A 16,098-nucleotide genomic window follows, 5' to 3' on the forward strand; every position below is an offset into this window, starting at 1 on the left:
ACAAAGGAGGAGGCAACAATGCTTGATAAGAAATGTACTCATTATCTTGCCCATGTAATTGTAACTCCTCTGTACAGTATTTTCACAATAAAAAAGATGTAATTTAGCCAAAACTTTGTTAGATGTTGGCTGTCACTTTGACATAAAAGATTCTAATTCCTACAATGTAAGAGAATAAATAGCAGGGGCTAGGAATGTGGCTTAGTGAAAGAGTGCTTGCCTAACATGCATGAAGCCCTGGGTTCAATTCTTCAGTTATACATAAACAGAAAAGGCTGGAAGTCGTATTGTGGCTCAAGTAGTAAAGCTCTAGAACACAGAGAGGCTTAGGGACAGAGCCTAGACTCTGAGTTTAAGGCCCAATCTGGCAAAGAGAGAGGGAGAGAGAGAGAGAAAGAGAGAGAGAGAGAGGGGAAGAAGAAGAAGAAGAAGAATGGAAGGAAGGAAGGAAGGAAGGGAAGGGAAGGAGGGAGGGAGGGAGGGAGGGAAGGAAGGAATGGAACTATAAAACTTGTGAGTGGGGACGGGGTAGAAAAATAGGAAAGAGTGAGAGAAAGGGTGACATTGTCCAAAAAGAAATGTACCCCTTACCTGACATGTAACTGTAATCCCTCTGTACATCACCTTTATAATAACAATAAAAATGAATTAAAAAAAACTGTAGTAAAATGTAACAGTCTCTGTTAGGGGAACAAGATCAGCCAGAGGAGGAAGAGTGAATTGGTGGAGTGAATGAGGGTAAATATGGTCAAGGTAATACATATACACATTCATATACACATACACATACATTTACACATACATAATATACATGTACATATACTCACATACATGCATGCACACATGTCTATGTATGTGTACACATGCACATGCACACATATGCACACATAATATGCACATACACATACCCATATGTATACACATGGATACACACATACATATATACATATACATATACATATCACGTGCACACGTGCATGTGCATATACCTTTACATATACACACATATGTACAAACATGCACATACACATATATACATGTACATGAGTTGATCAAATGTGATATTTGTAATAATTTATAGTCTAAATTTAGACCTTTGAAATGTAATAATTTCTGTGTCATAGCTTGAGGTGAAAGCAGCTTCAACTCAGATCATTGAGATTTAGCTTCTCGTATATATTTATTTATTTCCTGGTACTGGTGTTTGAACTCAGGGGCCTGTATTTGCTTTCCTGGTGCTCTATCACTTGATTTATGACTCCAGATTTGCTTTTTACTGTTTTTTTAGAGATGAATTCTCAAGGTTTTCTGTCTGGGCTTATTTCAAATTATTATCCTCCTGATCTCAACTTCACAAAGAGCTAGGATTATAGTTATTAACAAACAGGGGCCTTGCCTACCTTTCTTTAACAATTGTTGCTATTTGAATGTAAAAATGTAATAAAAATTGTAATCCATGTATGGTGATATGTGTATTGTGCTTTTATGTATATGCATGTGTTCTATATATACATGTATGTTCATGGGAATAAGTGATAGCATAGAAGAAAATGAACACATACTATATTTTTATTTGACACAACTGCAGTTACCTCTTTGTTCTGTATGCTCCATTAGGGAAGATTGTAGTTGTAGTTAGTTACTGATTTTTGCACTGCCAGAATAGATGACTTCTCAGAGTTCTTTTTTTTTTTTTTTTAATGGTCTTGGGGCTTGAACTCAGAGCCTGGGCGCTGTTGGCCACCATGCCACTTCCAGTGCTCTGCTGGTGCATTGGTGAGCTTCCTGGACTTTCATTCCCCAGTGCCTTTTGAACCTGGATCATCAGAGCTCAGCCTTCTAAGTAGCTAGGATTCCAGGCAGGAGCCACCAGCACCCAGCTCAGAGTTCTCTTTTGTTCACTATTTAAGCTTTCAGTATTACATATTAACTCGTCAAATTGCCCCATTCTGTCCAAATTGTCTCCTATGTCAGCCTGGAGAACTGCTCTTCCCTCTCCCACTCCTCTGGTCACCAGTGGGCACCACTATGGCTGGCAAGGGGCTGTTCTTTCTGGGCAGACAATGTACATTGTGTTTAAAATTAGACATCCCAAGGAGAGTGCATTGAACACTATGTTTTTGTACACCATCTAGGATTAGTTTGACCATAAATAATGATCATATGTGCATCTAACTCATGGCATTCATCTTGGCTTAACGGCTCTATCATTTGCTGACATTGGTGTATAGTAGAGGAGAACAGTCTGGAGATGGGCTCCCAGGTTCAAATCCTGGCCCTACAAAAGTTTTATATGAACAACCTCTTTGTATACATGTGCTGATAATGGGGCTTGAACTCAGTGGATTAGAATTCTCACTTAGTTTTTTCATTGAAGGCTGTTGGTATACAGTTGAGCCATACCTCTGCTTTTGGCTTTTTGCTGGTTAATTAGAAAAAAAGAGTCTCTCATATTTGTCTGCTCAGTTTGTTGTTGAACCATGATCCTCAGACCTTGACCTCCTAAGCAGCTAGAATGAGCCAACAGTCCTTGGCTATATGTGACCAAATGATTTCTTTATGTCCCATATATGGGGATAAGAACAACTACTTACTAGGGTTGATGTGAGGAAAAAAATGAGTTAATTCAGGAAAATGTTCAGATCAGGGAGTGACGATACTATGCTAGTCACACACACACCAGTCTCCAAAAATACCACCAATCCATGCCTTTCCATACTTGTAAACATCCAAAATTTGTTCTGTGATAGTTTTTCGTAGTCTGAACTATAATTTTCTTTCATCTGCACACAAAGAGAACTTTACAATTAAGGCAGGTGGGGGAGTGTAGTTGTGGAGGTGGAAGGGAAGGGATGGTAGGGGAAAAACAAAGGAGGCAACAATGTTTGATACAAAATGTACTCATTACCTTGTTCATGTAACTGTAACCCCTCTCTACAGTATTTTTCACAATAAAAGCATTTTAAAAAAGGAAATCTCTTGATCATATTATTTGTAATTAAATTATTTTCATTTTGTGATAATTACAAAGAGGCAGAGCACAGAGGTGTAAATGGCAGGAACTTTAAAGTCAGCAATTGTTGGGTTCAAATTGTTCATGATCATTAACTGATGCAGTGACTCTGGATATGTTACTAAACATAATATCTAATAAAGTAGACTTTTCTGTGTGTGTGTGTGTGTGTGTGTGTGTGTGCATCTGTATGTATGTGTCTGTGTGAGCATGTGCATGCGCCAGTACTGAGATTGAATCAGAGCCTGTGCATTGTACTTTAATATTTTTGCTCAAAGCTGGAACTTTACCACTTGAGCCACATCTCCATTTCCAGGTTTTTGCTGGTAATTGCAGATAAGAATCTCAAGTAGTTTTCTGTCCAGGCTGGCTTTGAACTATGATCCTTAGATCTCAGCCTTTTAAGTATCTAGGATTACAGATGTGAGTCACAAGGACCCAGTTATACTTTTCTCATTTGTATCTTTGCAATATCTAGATATCATGACAAAAACAAGTAGATGTTCACAAGCCAAGTCATTTTCCTATGAAATGTGTGCGTTCTCAGTGACTGGTTGTACTTGTCTATAAATTCAGTTGGAATCTAACTCAGGGCTATTCTTGCTCCATTTTACTTAGAAGAACAGAAGCAAACACACACACACACACACACACACACACACACACACAGAGCAGGTTATCAGATATCACTGGTTCCTGTGATTTTACTGATACAGGAGGGTTTTGCCTGCTTTGCTTCCATCTGGATCTTCTCTGTTTTCAGGAAGGCATATTTAGGCTTTGAAGTACAACAATCACTAGCAATCTAGGTCCTGTCTTTCTTGACAGCAATGATAAAGAAAATTAAATACTTAAAACAATGTCCCTCAGTTGTATACCCTTGGCTCTGTTTACCTAGGCATGCACCCTTTTCTAGAATCAGGGAATTCTCTCCCACACTGATGAAGCAAGTCCTCCTTAGGGAAATGCTGTGTTGTGTAAGAGGATGCTGATGGGCCTTTCACAAGTGCTAAATGGCTAACAGACACCTCTGTGGACATGACTGCCAGCTTTGCTGGCCCTCTCATTCAGTCCATGTTTCATTTTAATGTCATGAGAGGATCTATCCTTCTCCACTGCCCAGGCCCTGACCTTATGCTAAAAATGCCTGCGAGAAGACAACATACAGTCAGGCACAGGAGGGTCATGTCTATAATCTTTGTTACCAAGGAGCCTGAAATTTGAGGATTCCAATTCAATGCCAGCACAGCCAGGAAAATCCATGTGACTGTTATTTCCAATTAATCACCAAATCAAAGCTGTAAGTGGAGCTGTGGCTTAAGTGGTACAACACCGGCTTTGAGCACAAAATCTTTGGGATAGTGCTTATGCTTTGAGTTCAAGCCCCAGAACTGGCTCAAGGAAAAGGGTGTGTGTGTGTTACACTATACTGGTTTGCATAGTGAAGCATGGAAGGTATACGGTCTGAAGGTTTGTAGAAATGTAGGTGCATTTTGATAGTATTATCCTGTAAGGCCTTTGACAGGTAATTAAAACAAAATTAGTGCCCTGACGAAGGAGGCCCAGAGAATTTCTTAGCCTTTGAATTATGTGAGAGCACATCTACCAGAAATCTTTCATAAACCAGAAAATAGACACATATCAGTAACAAATTTGCCAGTAAATCGATCATGGGGTTCTGTATCTCTAAAACTATGAGAAATAAATTTCTCTTGCTTATCAGTTACTGGGCCTTTGGTATGTTTTTCTTTTTACTTTTGTACTGATACTGGGCTTAAATCCAGGGTCTCCTGTTGTCACTTAGCTGTTTCACTCAAGGCTGGCACTCCACCAATTTAGCTATACCTCTACTTGTAGCTTTTTTCTGGTTAATTGCAGATAAGTGTCTCTGGGATTTGTTTGTGTAGGCTGGCTTTGAACCAGAATCTTCAGATCTCAGTTTCCTGTGTAACTAGGATACCAAGAATAAACATGGCACTCAGCTCTCTAGAGTATGGGTTTTTTTTTGGTGTTTTTTTGGTTTAAACTATAATGTTCTATTATTTATGTCTTATTAAAATTTAACTTTTATTGTGAAGGTGATGTACAGAGGGGTTACAGTTACATAAGGTAATGAGTACATTTCTTTTTGATCAGTGTTACCCTCTTCCTCATTTTCTCCTACTTTCCCCCTCTTACTCTGCTCCCTCCCCCCAAGTTAGAAAGTTCATTTTCAATATAGTATCTAGTGAGTGTCACTGTTATATTGGTTCACACTTTGTCCCACTATTTCTGTGATTCCCCTTTACTTTCCCAAGTCAGACAAAGGGTACAGAAATAAAAAATAGAGGCAATATGAAATAAGCCAAAGGAAATAAAAGAGAGCAATAAAAGAGAAACAACTGGTAACAGTGCAATACAAAAACCTCTTGTTTCCATTTCTTTGAGTTCATTTCGATAAGCATCATTATATATGGTCATGTTCACATAACTATTGAACCATTTTAATCCTCTGGTGGGAATATCCTAGACATATCCTAGTTATTACGAATCAGGGAAATTATGCAGCCTATGTTTCTTTCTAAGGCTATTTCCTTATAAATAGGACAATGGTATTCTTTCTGATAGAAGCATAGAATTCTATTGTGTATATATGCCATATTTTTTTGATCCTTTCATTCACTAAGGATCACGTGAGTCAATTCCATTATTTTAGCTAGGCCAAACAATGCTATAATCAGCATGGTTGTGCTGGTGACATTAGTGAGAGCTGGTTTGTGGTCATTTGGGTAAATGCCCAGGAATGCGATTGCTGGGTCATAGGGGAGCTCTATGTGTAGTCTTTTTTTTTTTTTTTTTTGCTGGTAATGAGGCTAGAACTCTGGGCTTGGGCGCTGCCCCTCAGCTCTTCAGCTTAAGGCTAGGGCTCTACCACTTGAGCCACAGCACCATTTTCGCAGCACCATTTTCAGCTTTTTCTGCTTATGTGGTGCTGAGGAATCGAACCTAGGGCCTCATGCATGCGAGGCAAGCACTCTATCACTGAGCCACCTTTCCAGCCCCTATGTGTAATCTTTTGAGGAATCTTTCTACTGCTTTCCAAAGTGGTTGAACAAGTTTTCATTCACAGTAGCAGCATAATAATGTTGCCTTTTTACACATCCTGGACTACATCTGCTATTATTTGTTTTCTTGATAATGGTCATTCTAACTTGAGTGAAGAGGAATGACAATGTTGTTTGGATTTACAAATCTTTTATGGCCAGAGATGTTGAACATCTCTTCATGTGCCTATTGGTTATTCTTATTTCTTCTTCTTTGGCGAAATCTCTCTTTAAGTCTTTAGCCCACTTATTGATGGGGCTGTTGTTTTTGAGGATTTTTTTTTTGAGGGTTTAACTTTTTGATCTCTTAGTATATTTTTGATATGAGACCCTAGCCTGATGTACAGCTATGGAAGATCTCCTGCCTATCTGTGGACTTTCTATTTATCCTAGTAGCTAGGTCCTTTGCCATGAAGAAATGCTACAGTTTATTGCAATTCCATTTATCTAGCCTTTCTTTGATTTGTTGGAACTTTACTTAGGAAGTTTCAACCTGTTCCAAGTGTTTCCTCTATGCCTTAATGTAATATTTTCAGGGTATCTGGTCTTACATTGAGGTCTTTGAACCATTTGGCTCCCTTATCAAACATCAGATGGCCATAGATCTGTGAGTTCATTTCTGGGTCCATTGGTTCTCAGGCCTGTTCAGGTACGAGTACCAAGCTGTTTTTTTAACTATGGTTTTATAATAGTTTGGAGTTTGGTATAGATATTCCTCCAGCACTGTTCCTCCTGCTAAGGATTGTTTTTGCTCTTTGGGGTCTTCTATTATTCCATATGAATTATTGGATTGGTTCTTCCATATCAAAGAAGGAAGTTGTTGGTATATTGATGGGTATTTTATTGAATTTGTAAATAGCTTTGGGCAATATTAACATTTTCATGATTTCAATCTTCCCAATCCAGTAGCATGGGAGGTTTTGCCACTTCCTTAAGTCTGCTTTAATTTCCTCTTTTTGGGTTTTTAAGGTTTTTTTTTATCATAGAGGTCCTTCACATCTTTGGTTAAACTAATTCCTACTTTGTTTGTTTGTTTGTTTAGTTTTGAGGCTTTCCTGATTTCAGCATCACTCTTCTTATTGTTGTCATACAGGAAAGTTTTAGATTTTTGCTGGTTAATTTTTTGTTTGTTGGTTTTAGTTGGTCATGGGACTTGAACTCTGGGCCTGGGCACTGTCCCTCAGCTCTTCAGCTCAAAGCTCATGCTCTACCACTTGAGTCACAGCACCACTTCTTATTTTCTGGTGGTTAATTGGGGATAAGAGTCTCATGGACTTTCTTGCCCAGGCTGTGTCTGAACCATGATTCTCAGATCTCAGCTTCCTGAGTAACATGAGCCACCAGTGCCTGGCCTGCTGGCTAATTTTATATCCTGCTATTTTGCCAAAGTTTCAGATAAGCTCAAGTAACTTGAAAGAGTCATCTGCAAAGGAGGAAAGTTTTACTTCTTCTTTCCCAGTTTGGATCTCCTTTATATTTGTCTCTTGCCTTATTGCTCTGGCTAGGGATTCCAATACTATATTGAAGAGGAGTGGAGAGTGTGGACATCCTGATTTTAGAGGAAATGCTTTTAACTTTTCACCAGTAAGTATAATGCTGACTATAGGTTTGTCATATAGAGCCTTTATTAAATTGAAGGATGTTTCAAGTATTCCTAGATTTTCTAGAGCTTTTATTATAATGGAGTGTTGGATCTTGTCTTTTTCGGCAGCTATGGAGATGATCATGTAGTTCTTGTCTTTGCTCCTATTGATGTGTTGAATTGTATTAACTGACTTGTGTATATTGAACCAGGTTTATATGCCTGGGATGAACCCATGTGATCAAAAGGTGTAATTTTTGTTTTTGTTGTAAATTTTGAAGTCAGTTGGCCAGAATTTTATTGAAAAGTTTGCATCAATATTCCTCAAAGTAATGGTTCTGTTTCCTTGATGAATCCATACATGGTTTTGGGATGAGGGTTATGCTGGCCTCATAGAATGAGTTTGGTAGTGATCTTTCACTTCCAATTTTATTGAAGAGTTTGAGGACTATTGGAGTGAGTTCTCCTTTGAAGGCCATATAGAATTTGGCTGTGAATCTGTCTGATCCTGGGCTTTTCTTGGATGGAGTTCTTTTATTGCCATTTCTATTGCATTACTTGTTATGGGACTATTTAGTTGGTTAACTCATATTGGTTTAATTTGGCTATATCAATATTTTCTAAGAAAATTTCCCTTCCAGATTCTCAAATTTGTTAGCATATAGGACTGCAAACTATTCCCTTACAATGTTCTGATTCTTGCTTGTTTCTGGTGTGATGTTGCCATTCTCATCTCTAATTTTATTTATTTGTTTTTGTTCTCTTTTTTATATTGGCAGATTTGCTAAGAGTCATTTTTGTTGATTCTTTCAAAGAATCAACTCTTTGTTTCATGTTTTTTTCCACTATTGTTTGGTCCCTAATTCATTAATTTCTGATTTAATTTTTTTAATTGTTTCCTTCTACTGGTTTGGGGTTTGTCTTGTTCCTCTTTTTCAAGGAGCTTAAGGTGCATCATTAAATTGTTTTTGAGATTTCTCTGATTTCTAGAATAATCACTCAGAGCTATATTTTTTCCTCTGAATATTTCCTTCGCTGTGTCCCAAAGGAGCTGATAATATTTTGTGTTTGTTTTTGTTAAATATCATAAATGTTTGAATTTCTATTCTGATTTCTCTATTGACCCACTGGTGATTGAACAATGTGTTGGTCAGTCTCCATGAGTAACAGAATTTTCTAGGGTGATTTTTGGTGTTGATATCTAATTTTATTCCATTGTGGTCTGACAGAATGCAGGGAATAATTTCAATATTTCTGTTTGTGTAGATTTTGTTTGTGACCTAACATGATCTATTTTGGAGAATGCTCCATGTGCTGTATAATCTGGTGCTGCTGGGTGAAATATTCTATAGATGTCTGTTAAATCTAGTTAATCTATACATTTATTTAGTCCTGAGGTTTCTCTGTTGAGTATTTACTGGATTGATCTATCCAGAGGCAACAGTGGCATGTTGCAGTCATCAAAAGTCAATGTGTTTGGATCTTTGTATGTTTATAAGGTAAATAGTGTTTCTTTGATGAACGTGTGTTCTCTGGAATTTGGTGTATAGATATTTAGAATTGTTTTGTCCTCCTGAAGGAGAGTTCTCTTTATTAGTATATAATGTCCTCCTTGGTCTCTTCTCACAAATTTTAATTTCATGTATATTTGATATTAGGATTGTAAATAGAGAAAGAAAATTGAGTAATCATAAATATAGCCTGAATTAAATATGTACGCAATTAAGAAAGAGGTCTAGTAATCACAATAGATTGTATATCTAAGACGAAATGGAACAGCAATGAAAAAAGAAAATAAAAAATAAAGTAAAATAAAAAAATAGGGAAAAAAGTGTTCTCCAATATATTTGGAGGACCTTGTGTCTCCCCAATGTTGTCTATTCTGTCTTGGTGGAATCTTTGATTTCCTTGCGGTGGTCAGCTTTCCTTGTGCTGGTCAGCTTTCCTTGTGCTGCAGTTGGATTCAGGAAGCCTTTTGGATATGTGGGTGTAGCTGTTACCTAGATTCCCACCAGCCTGTCTGCACTTAACCTATGGGGGTGGGGGATGGGAAGGAATGGGAAGGGGAAACAAAGAGGAGGCAACAATGCTTGATAAGAAATGTACTCGTTATCTTGCCCATGTAATTGTAACCCCTCTGTACAGTATTTTCACAATAAACAAAAAGTAGACAGATGAATTCTCAAATCAGTTTGTTTGGAGGGCAGAAAAAAGTTCGGCCTTACAGACTTGGAGTCTTTGTTTGCCTCCTCTCAGCCTAGCTTAGCAGGAGGCGGATTGCTTTCTGTGGAACAACAGGAAGAAGGTGGCTATCTTTTTTTTTTTTTTTTTGTCATTTAGAATCTCTGCAAGTGAACTGAGTGTGGGAGGGACTGTGCCTTGTCTGGAATCAGTGGCTTTTCCTGGAGGGGTTGGCTCCTGAGACACTCCTTTTAGCTCAGCCTGGAACAGACTTCATTTTAATGACCTGTCCAGTTTTGTTTTGTTTTCAGTGAGATTTTACAGACTTTTTGTTTTGCAATTCCAAGGTGCTGGGCTAGCTGTGGATTGAGCTGGAATATGTCTGGAATGCTAAGCTCGTCTTTGCTGATGTGGGACAAGGCTACCTCTCCCCAGTGGACCTGCCTCCCCTGGGCAGAGCTGTCTCTTCTTGGGTAGGGCTGCTGCCCCCTAGGCCCAGCTGCGCCTCTCTGGGTGGAACTTTGTCCTCCTGGGCCAGCCTGTCTCCCCTTGGGTAGAGCTGCCTCTGGTTGCAGGGGTGGGATACCTTCCACCAGAAAGGGGAGGTGAAAGGATATCAGATTCCTTCGCTCTCTTGAAAAATGTCACCCCTTCTTCAGGCCAGTGTTGCCTGCCAGGTGGCCTGGCTAGCTCTTTGTTACCATCAGGTAGGGAAGGGTTTCCTTCCAGATGCTATTCTCTGGAAGGGAGAGAGGATGTCTTTTTTGTTTGTTTGTTTGTCGGTTGTGGGGCTAGAACTCTGGGACTGGGCGCTGTCCCTGAGGTCTTCAGCTCAAAGTGAGTGCTCTACCACTTGAGCCACAGAGCCACTTCCAGTTTTCTGGTGGTTTATTGGAGATAAGAGTCTCACGGACTTTCCTGCCTGGGTTGGCTTTGAACCGCGATCCTCAGATTTCACCCTCCTGAGTAGCTAGGATTACAGGGTGAGCCCTCGGCTCACGGATGTCTTTTGTGGGATATTAATGCTTTCCCTTGGTGTTTTGGACTGTCTGAGATGTGATGAGTTGTCTGTCTGTCCATCTGTGGCTGGCTGGGTTGCGGATTCCCGTTCCTGCTCTTTAAGTTCGTGCTTGAGGCAAATGGGAAGCTTGCTTCGTGGATGCTTCTCATCTGTCTTCTTATGCGGACTGCTTGTCATTGTCTTCTTTGGTATAAATCTCTGTTTAATTATAATTTACTCGGTGTGACTCTCAAGATGCAGATAATATATTGAGAACTTAAAACTACTTCACTGGCAAGAACTCACTTGGTGCCCTGTTAATTTTCCGTCACCTTCCTCGCCTTCTACTCATGTATGTAGGTCTACTCTTGTATTAGGTCTGCAGCAGCTCCTCATTCTTCCTCTTCACCTGACTTGTCAATCACCTGACTGTAAGTAGGCAAAGGACCCCAGACTCTGAGGATCTTTCTTCATCCATTGTGGGTATTTCCTGAAACACCCAATCACACCTCCCTGGGACACTGAGAGGCTCCCCAGGCTCTAAGATCACTTCTGCATCCATTGCGATCCTGCCTCTCATCTTTCCCTACATAATCTGGCTCAACATGACTCCCCTCCTCTTTTTCCTTCCCCTCTTTCTCCCTCCCCACTCCCTCCCCACCCCTCGCCCCCAATACTTCCATCTTCTGCTGACTGGCAGTTTGCTCTTCCCCCAATAAACTCTTTTCTGCCTGAACCATGTGGCAGTTTCCTTTTGGCAAACCTTACAGTTAGAATAACCTGAACTACTAGTAAGGGAGAAGAATGGCTGCCATGGTAGATTTAGTACAAATTGCAAAGCACATTCTGTGTACTATTTCCACCCAAGCAGGTTTGATTTAAACATAACGAGATGATAAAGAATGAATAGTTTCCTATGGACAGATATTCCAGTGTTTTGCTTGTCTACATAGCAACATCTTAAGGGCTTTTGTGGTTTGCTTGGCTGTTTTTTGAGACAGAATTACACTATCTATCCAAGGCTCTCCTGAAACTCTCTAGGTAGCCCCAGAAAACCTAAAATTTAAGATACCTCTATCTCCCAAGTGTGTAGTATAGTGAGTATTACTACATTAAGTTTTCACTCCAAATCTTCGAAAAGTAGAGGGAGTTTTTATTCCCATTATTTAGTTTGGATTCATTATTATGCTTTGGGTTAGGCTGGTTTGATTACATACATAACTGGGAAATAAAAGAGCATTATTTCAATCTCCCTGCAACAATTTTGCTTTCCATGGTTAAGGTAACAGGTCAGCAGAAGTCAACAGGGGTCTGGTACCAGGCTGCCATTATACTGGCTAGATCTGAACCTTGGGAATTTACAAATTTACTTTCATTAATGCAAATTCCTGCACCTTTGTTTCAGATTTTAATGCTCAGTAGTGAGAATGTTTTGAAAACAGGAATTCAAATATGTAGCCTACTTGAATAATTGTTTTGTGGCAGAATGACTATGCATGCTTCTCTTGAATAATTGTTTTGTGGAAAAATGACTATGCATGCTTCTGACCTGAGAGCTCCCATTGTAGGAGACATTTTAATCTTTCCTGTGACCTTCAACCACTCAGTGGTCAATATTGTGCTGTGGATTCATTGCTAACTAGAAACATAGTAAGTAGTTAAGTATGTTTGTAGCTATTGAAAAATCAGTTGCTTCCTGTCTCTTTGCAGTGCAGTGTATGTTTAATTATATTTTTATGATAATGACTGCCTTTGCCCCTTGTTATTTTAGTGGCTCCAGAAAGTGAACTGCACTGTTCTGTGTCCCTAATTGGATCTTGGACAGAGCAATTAACTGCTGGCTGGCTTAATTCCTAGTGACCTCCTGGACTATACAGAGTGCTTTTTCACCATTTGCAGCATCAAACTATTACAACATGGATGAAAAAGCCCCCTTTTAAAATTTAATTTTCCATATAGTCATTTTATGGAGACAATCTTGAGCAACAGACAAAAAAGTATCATTTGTTTTAGGACATAATCTGAATCACAACTGTGAAACTCTTCCTTAAGTTTTAGTCCAGCTTCATGCAGATGTTGGTCTCTAAACTTTGACTTTTGATATCCATAAGTGGAAATACTGATTTGCAATTTACATGATCAACTGGAATTCCCATTGGGTTCTTCGGTTTTTCAGTTCACCTACAAGAGGCTGGTGATTTCTTTCAAGATAATGAGTGACTTCTCATAACATTCCCATCAACTACAATTTTATAGTAGAACAATTTGTATAAGGCATCTGCTTGAAGTGTTTACTTTTCTTTTCCAGCAATATCTATAGAGGAAAGATGATCAGACTCTATATCCTTACCCTAAATCTGTTTATTCTTTTCCTCAGTCTGTGGAAATGTAATATCCAGTTACTTTGAAGTCAACACACCTGGCAATGTCTGTCTCAGAAATTTCTAGAAATAGAAGCTGATGTAACCACTCTTTCTGTCTCCCATTAATAGGGTTATGATGTCTTCTTGAGGAAAGCCATGAGTTCCCTCTTTCCACAACAGATGTACAGTTATACCAACAGCCCATCATTTTTGGTCATAGAAATAACTGTATAGTAACTGAAATTGACTTTTTGTTCAACTGTCCATAGTTCTTTGTACTTTAATGTTATCTGATAAATACTGCCTCATCAGGCTATTTTCCCCGATAATTGTATCTTACATAAATGTAAACTTTCCCAGTCTCATGTTATAGAATCTAATAGTACTCTCTTCTGCAACATGCTCTGTAAGTATGAGTTGTACTTCTTGAAATTAACAAGGAAATTACTATCCAGGCAAATTAACCTGCCTCAGATCACCCTACTTGAAAACAGAATTCCAGGCTTCTGTGACTTCCTCGTGTATAGGTCTGTGGCTGATAATTAAAATATAACCACCATTTATCCAAGCAGACTATGTGCTATCCAGGAAACAGTGTAGGACAATCCAAAGATCGTGCTTCATTTCTTTCTCCAGTGTAGTAAAAGGCTATAGTCATGACTTTTATTAAACTGGATTTGCATAATTCAGGTTTACAGAGGTAAAGTCCTTCTATGAGCCAAAGCCCAAGAATGTTAAATGTATTGGCACATATGAAATTTCCTATAGAGAACAAGATAGAGACATGTACCAAAATGAGTGACTGTGATTTGGTATACATAATTAGTAGAAAGTACACACTGATTTAGAAAATATAGTACAGGAGGCAATTAGTTTTTTTAATATGATTTTATTGTAAAAATACTGTACAGAGGGGTTACAATTACATGAGCAAGGTAATGAGCACATTTCTTATCAAGTATTGTTACCTCCCCCTTTGTTTTTCCCCACCATCCTGTCCCTCCCACCTCCACAACTACATTCCCCCACTTCCCCCTAACCCCTCCCCTCCTAAATTGTAAAGTTTGTTTTTCAACATAGTGTCTTGTACATCTCATTGTTATAATGGGTCAATCTGTATCCCTATTTAAGCATTTTGGTTTTTTTCCTTCCCCTCCCCAAGTTAGAGAAGTGTATATACAAGATCCAAGGCACCAACATCAAATACAGTGAAAACAGTGATTATATCATGGAGTAGGAACATACAAAGAAACAAAAAAATCACATGGTACATTATAAATACGTTGGGAACAATAGCAAGGAAGAAAAAAAACATTTGTGTCCCTATCTTGGGGTTCATTTCACTTAACATTGTCTTATCTGGTCATATGTACATAGCTTTTGACCTTTTCTGCTTGTCCTAAACTTATACTAGTTGTTGAAAATAAGGGAAACCATGGGACCTATGTTTCTTTGGGCCTGGCTTACTTCACTTAATATAATTTTTTCCAAGTCTTTCCATTTCCTAACAAATGTGGCAATGTCATTCTTTCTGATGGAAGCATAGAATTCATATATATACATATATATGTATATATACATATATGTATATATATATATATATATATTTATATGAATCATATGTTCTTGATCCATTCATCTACTGAGGGGCCTCTAGGTTGGTTCCATATCTTAGTTATGGTAAATAATCCTTCAATAATTAACCCTCAAAACTCAATGGTTTTTCTGTATGCCAACAATGAGAAGAGCGCAGCTGAAATCAGAAAAGCAACTCCCTTTGTAATAGCCCCACAAAAAATAAAACACCTAGGAATTAACTTAATTAAAGAAGTGAAGGACTTCTATGATGAAAACTTTAAAAAACTTAAATATAGAAATCAAAGCAGAACTTAGGAAGTGGAAAAACCTCCCATGCTCCGGGATTGGAAGGATCAACATCGTGAAAATGGCAATACTTCCCAAGGCTATCTACAAATTCAATGCGGTACCTATCAATATTCCAACCTCATTCTTCAATGAAATAGAAGAAGCAACCCAAACTTCATATGGAACAATAAAAGACCCTTAATAGCAAAAATGATCCTTAACAAAAGAACAGTGCTGGAGGAATATCAATACCAAATTTTAAACTCTACTACAAAGCCATAGTAATCAAAACAGTGTGGTACTGGCACAAGAAAAGACCTCAGTAAAAGGCGAAAGATTTATACAAGCTGAAGAGAAACCAGAGTATGCTTTTTTTTTCTTTCATGTGATTGTTTCGAACATATTTATAAGATGGTTTCTATGTTGCTTTGTATGTCCCTCCCCCACCGTATAACCCCTGCTTTCGCTGTATTTGATGTTGGTATAATTTGTGGAGGAGAAGGGCAAAAACAAATCATTTAACTAGGGATACAGGGCCCATTGCAACAATGAGTATAAGTTGTTATGTCGAAAAATGAACTTCACAACTTCGGTGGAGGAGACGGGATCTGGTAGGGGAAGGTTGGGGAGTATGGGAAGGGAGAGGAAAGGGAAACAAAGAGGAGGGAACAATGCTTGATAAGAAAAGTACTCATTATCTTGCCCATGCAATTGTAACCCCTCTGTATAGTATTTTCACAATTAAAAAAAAAAAGAAGAGACCTCAGGACCAATAGAAATGAAAACCCATAAATAAACCCACAGACCTATAGCCACCTAATCTTTGATAAGGGATCTAAAAAAATCAAATGGTAGAAAGCCTTTTCAGTAAATGGTTTTGGCAAAATTGGTTAAATATCTGTAGAAAACTAAAGCTATGGCCTGGGAAGGTGGCTCAGTGGTAGGGTGCTTGCCGTGCATATATGAGGCCCTGGGTTCAATTCCTCAGCACCACATAAGCAAAAAGAAAA

The sequence above is a fragment of the Dipodomys ordii genome, unplaced genomic scaffold (genome assembly GCF_000151885.1).
Source record: "Dipodomys ordii isolate 6190 unplaced genomic scaffold, Dord_2.0 Scaffold114, whole genome shotgun sequence".
Lineage (NCBI taxonomy): Eukaryota > Metazoa > Chordata > Mammalia > Rodentia > Heteromyidae > Dipodomys > Dipodomys ordii.